This window comes from Pinus tabuliformis, chromosome 6 (assembly GCF_031772625.1).
Source record: "Pinus tabuliformis cultivar Carrire ecotype Pingquan chromosome 6, CPIR1, whole genome shotgun sequence".
NCBI lineage: Eukaryota > Viridiplantae > Streptophyta > Pinopsida > Pinales > Pinaceae > Pinus > Pinus tabuliformis.
In genome coordinates this window covers 355,022,666-355,028,665 of record NC_142292.1, presented here as the reverse complement: position 1 = coordinate 355,028,665, position 6,000 = coordinate 355,022,666, and positions in this window count along the sequence as shown.

Here is a 6,000-nt window from a genome sequence, read left to right as displayed (position 1 = left end):
TAAAATATAACAATATTTTTAATGTCATCTATATAATAGCATATTTCTATATTCTCCAATTATTTAACCCAATATCCAGTTAATTTCGTAGCAATCAACTTTACAAACACTATACTTTTGTAACAAACCTTTACATCACTCTCCAACATCTGATTTTTTTTCGTTTCTTTGGTCTAACTAACGATAATGCATCGACTAATGTACTAAAAATCAATATTTCTACTCCATATGTGTCTCTTTTTTTTCAACATACCATTATAAATCATATTTGTATTATTTTCATGAAACTCAACTCACCTACTTAATCCATATATTACATACCTCAATATTATTATAATAATTTTCACCAACTTGACTCGTGATTTAATCTACTAGTTGTATACTTGGCCATTTAATGCCGTATGACAAGGTCTGCACACCATTGTACACATGGAGGGCGATGAACTTAATTTGTTTACGGTTTCATGTGAGGTGGAAACCTACTTGCTTCCTCTGGCACTCCCTATACTTGATAGTTGTGCAATGGATAGCACAAACCCAATAATCCACCTACTCGTCACCCAATCCCATGTGAGGAGGTATGTGATGGCACAAATCTTCATGGTTACGGTTTCGAGGGTAAATCAATGGTTGTGTATCCTTGGCGCCATACCAACAACTCTAATGTATTAGGGTTAACCCTATCCTATTCCTGACCTCCTAAGTTCTCTTTTCTGCCCATTTTCCTCGCCCTCTTCCAATTTCGACAGAGCTATTGTTCCTTCACATTTCCAAACGCACATTCATAAACATGTCCCTTTCCAGGGTCTGATTTGAGGTTAATTTCACCATTTCGAAATTTTTTTCCTACTCTATTGCTCGGGCATACCCCTGGTTCACCGCGGTGTTTGACATTCACGGGTTCATTACCATTTCCCACCACTTACGAGAGAACTCTGAGCGACGACATGGGGACAATGAAGGGTTGGTGTTGAGCTATGCATTCACTTGACCTGGTTTCAGGTAATTTTTTCGAAATTATCTTTTTTACTCAATTTTCCCCTGAAATCTCGTATCTTTCACTCTCGGGATTAAATTTTGCTTTGTTTTATTTCTTGTACAGGTGTTGTAGTGACCCAGGGCATGATTTTGCCCAATGAAACCACTACGCTTAAGATTTCCACTTTCAACACCCAGGTTAGTTTATTGGCTAAGCTTCTCCTGGTTTAAGATTGTTTTAGTCTATTTCCCTCATTTTCTTCGAATTTAACTAGTGAATTCTTTCCTTGAATCCAGGTGGGTCGTCAGCAATAGGCCTCAGCAAATTTATCTAGGTAAGGGTTTTTGGATTTATTATTTGCATGCCATAGTCTAGTTTTCTGGAAATTTCTTACTTGAATGAGTCCACAGTTAATTGATACGTGTTTGTTTGGTCCTCACAGGTATGCTTTATACTGGAGTTTGGACCGGAAGATATTTGTCGCAACTGGCTCGCTCTACACTAATTGTTGCTTGTATGCTTCCAGGTTGGTTCCTTACTGGTTTTGACCTCCTCCACTCCATGGAGTTTGATTCTTGACATTACAATTTCTCCATTATTGTTCTGCTAAGTTTTTCCCTAAGGGACCTCAAACTATAGGACCCTGGCAAGTTACATTTACCATTTGCTCTCGCAAGCACTACATACAATAGTGATGACTATAGAGCCTCTGTTGAGGGCTAAATCAGTATTGTTAGATTCTAAATCAGTATTGTTAGTATTTCAAGTGAATTTAGACAGTTTTAACACTCCTTAGGATAGCGTCTTGCACTAACTTTTCCCATTTCTACTATCCTTAAGAACTGTTTAGAAATTCCAAGAAAGCACTATGAAAGCAATGTTTGTTCAACAACACAATGTTCTACCATTAATTTTTTCATCAATTCAGGGTTACTTTGAGTCAGAGGGTATTTATCTACCATATAACTGACACTCAACAAACGTGTATATACTATATACTCTTGAACAAATTTCCTTCCAAGGGTATTGAAAGAGATTATATTGAACATTTTTCCTGCCCCCTATTTACTGAACAACAGTGCCACTATGACCAAACAGGACCTTGAAATGATTTTTAGGAGCCATAACAACTTGCCCTTGAAAAACATCCTGCTCACATATGAAAAATGCTACTCACAAATGAATTTTGTCTCTTTTGAAATCTGTTATTTATGAAATGACATACGCAGAAAACTTGAAATTAATAGGGTGATAACAACATTGATAGTGGTAATTCAGTAATAATAGCAGAAATATTTTAGCAATATTCAGCAGTACATTCAATAACCGATTTTAGGGTACCGACAATAGAAAGTCTAGCTGTAGTTTCTGGTAGCATCACCTAAATTCTCGCAGTACAACACATAGGATTGAAACTCTTCTTGGAAAGGTATGGATGCCAATTTGGGCTAAATGCAAGGCAGTATGGATGTTGTGCTTGGCCAAATTTGTCTCTTACAGACTACCACACAATCACGCATTTGCAAAAGGCCTCTACTATAAAGCCTAAGAGCCCTTTTTTTAGCTAATGATCCTAGTTTAGCTTGTTTTATCTTTTGATTGTGGATATCTGGAATTTACATAAAAAGCTCCATTGGCTAACAGAAAAGTACAACCGTCTAAGATAAAATTTATCTTAACATAAAGTATATTCACTAACAGGAAAATATAAACAACAAAATTTCTAATGACCCACAAAGAGTATCAACAACCAACACTGATGCGGTTATGTTTAGACATTACAACAATAAATGCTGCCGTCCAAATAAAAAATAATTGTAACTTGTCCAAAAGAGTTCAGCCTACCAAAAATTGAATGGTTCTGTTCAATAATAATAAATTTCTGGAACTGAAATATACTGCCCAACTCCAAATTTAGCTGTTCACTAGGGAAAAGTTTACACACTTTGGAAAATCTTACCGACAAGCTACTTGCTGACGTTTGGTAAAAGTAAAAATTATGTCGATAAATGAATAGTAGACAAGGGAAATTGTTTATGGGTTTTATGGTCTCAAATTTTATCATAGATGTCTGATGTAACTAGAAGTCTCTTTACATGTAGTTTCTTAATGTTTTTGGACAGACATGGTTGTCCTCTTGTCTTCGTGTGTCCTCTTGTTAATATCCCTGGGTAGGTCCCATACAGTAGAATGTACTCCAGGTATGCATTTTGGTGTACCTTGGATGAGACATTTCCATTTTGGCTCCATGGCTCCTGGGTATACATATCCATTTTTCTCTGCTTATGCCCATACCGAAATGCTGTCACATATTATTAGTGATCAGTCTGGCGGACTTTATAATGTGCCCTCAAAGTATTGATACCACTGTTTACTTTGTATCTTTATGATACAATCACTTTTATAAATTATGATGATAAATTTTAATTTCTTCTCACCTCCAGTTTAAATTGTCTATTTTGTTTTTAATTATTATGTTTATAGCTATCCCTTGCACCTTTATTTTTCATGGAAATCCTTGCGGGATCCTATCCCTTTGCTGAGTATCCTTCTGGAGAGTGGTTCAATCACCAGCCACTATAGTGGCTGGTAACCACAAGGCACTAGATTTGATTTGAATTTGTTACCTAAGTCTTCCCCTAGGAAAGCTACCTTGGACAGATAGTTCAACAGATTTTGATAACCTTTGAGGTTGAATGTTGTTCTCTCCATCTATTTGTATAGTCTCTACTACACGTCCATCTCTATTATCATACAAGTATTATGATCTAAATGACCCAGACAATTCTTTTTCACTTTCTACCATTTGATAGCTATTATGGCCATCGTAATCATTTTTACCTTGTTGCATTTTGGTGTGTCATTTATATGTTTTCTTTTAAGCAGTCATAATTGTTTCATATTGTCTTCAATTATAGTTTGATATACATAAACCCAGCTGACCGAAAAATCTGCTATGATCAGATCCATGTGTGCTAATAAATTATAAATTTATATGTTTCAATTTTAGAAAAGAAAAATTAATCAGCAGTTAGAGGAGACCTTATATACGCTGTTTTGGGACTTTGAAATTGCCTTTGGCATAGTTCCCAAAATTAACTCATGGAAAAATTAAGCACACCCATAGGCCTCAGATCTCCAATAGCTAGAATATATGGGAGAGTAATAGGCAGAATTAAAACTTGCAAGGGATAGGCAGAAAAAAAATACTTGTAACATAGGGCCAAATGGGGGTGCCCAAACTCTGTTTAGAATATATATTTACTAACTAGGGCAATGACTTGTAGAGGAAGACTGAGGTGGAGTCGACCTTGCAAGGATGGTCATCATTCAAATTGATGCAGATGACTTCATCTTGTTGGCCAAAAATTTCAACAACCTCAACAATCAGTGTGGAGATCTCAGACTTCTCAGACAATTTGGGCCACTAACATAGGCCCATTTAAATTGAATGATGACATGTATTTCAAGTTTTTTTAACTTAAGGTTCTACATCTCCATTGTACAAAGTTTGTTCTGCTAGTGGCATATATGAAGAGAATTTTCCAAAGTTCTATTCTGTTTACTGGACTAAGTCTTGTAAAGTGGAACTGTGGAGCCTTGCTCTGCGGAAGGAAGGGCTATGTTCCTCCTTAGCAGCTTTCTGCTCTGCCTCTAACAACATGGTTTTAAGAGAGAAGAACATTGCCTCTAGAAGGCTTTCCAAGAAAAACCTTGTGGGAACCACCACCCTTGTTTGGAATATCTAGATGGAGGGTGGTTCAATCACTAAACACAAAAGTGGCTGGTAATCAAGGGACTTGACTGGGTTTAAACCTGTGACCTATGGCCTTTTTTTCAACAACATGCCTTGGGTGTACATTTCAACCAATTGAGCTAATGCTTGGGGCTTGCCTCTCTATCTATTATCAATATATGTGGTTTTATTGACTTGAGATGGGAGAAAGCACCGAGGAGGGGAGCTTGGGACATGACCCTTTTTCTTATTGTATTACCAACTGCTGACATTTCTGATGCTATGAATTGTCATTGCCTATCTTGCCCCACAATGAGGAGCTGCAGTAATGGCTCTTTTGGCATTGCCAGGTACTGACATTTCTGATATTATCAACTACAACTTGATATTTTTCCCTACAATTAGGAGCTGCTTGGTATTCCTTTTGACATCATAAGGACAATCCATATTTGCTAAATATTTTTTTTGTGTTTATTCCGAATGTTTGATATTCTTGTTCTATCTAGTCAAGCTTGACGTTCAACGCCACAATATTTAGTTTTAATTGAATTAATCTCTTCACTGTCTCATTCTGCATTAGATGCATCATGCATTAGAAGAATTTTTTTAATGTAGTGATGAAAGGTTTTGCATCTTAACAGATCTCCACACTTTCATGTTTTGTATGAGCTATGCAAATTCAACTAAGTTGTTTAGCTGTAAAAGATGGATCAGTCTTGTATGACCTTTTTGTTCTTTGTTTTCAAAGTTCTGATATGTTTATAGCCTGTACTGAAGCACAAGAAGGGAGCTGAAATCAACCAGTCTGTTCAATCACTTTAACTGCAGAGGCCTTCTAGGGCTTTCTGTGATAATTTTAGCTTTGCATTATTATGGAAGGCACGATTCCTACATCCACATGTTGCAGTAACTGGATGTCTATTCTCATGGTTTTTGGCGGTGTACCCCAAATTACATGAATTTAAGCCAGTCAGTTTGTAATCCCGAGTGAAATGAGGACAGGTGTACACCAGCAATTCCAATAGTGAATATCTCGAGGAGACCCTTGTTTGCCTTCATGCTTGTACATAAGTTTTGCATAGTGCGCACATAGTTTCTGACTTATGTATTTGCTACTAAATTTTCTTTTTCAACTTGTCCTTCCTGAAGGTAAATAAAGCCTTTGGGAAAAGGAAAATAATGGCAGCACGACTGTCCACTCTTTTGTTACACACTACTTATAGTTTAATAGTGAGTTCTTTAAATTTCAAAAAGCTCTGATTATTGAATTATTCTATTAAGTGTA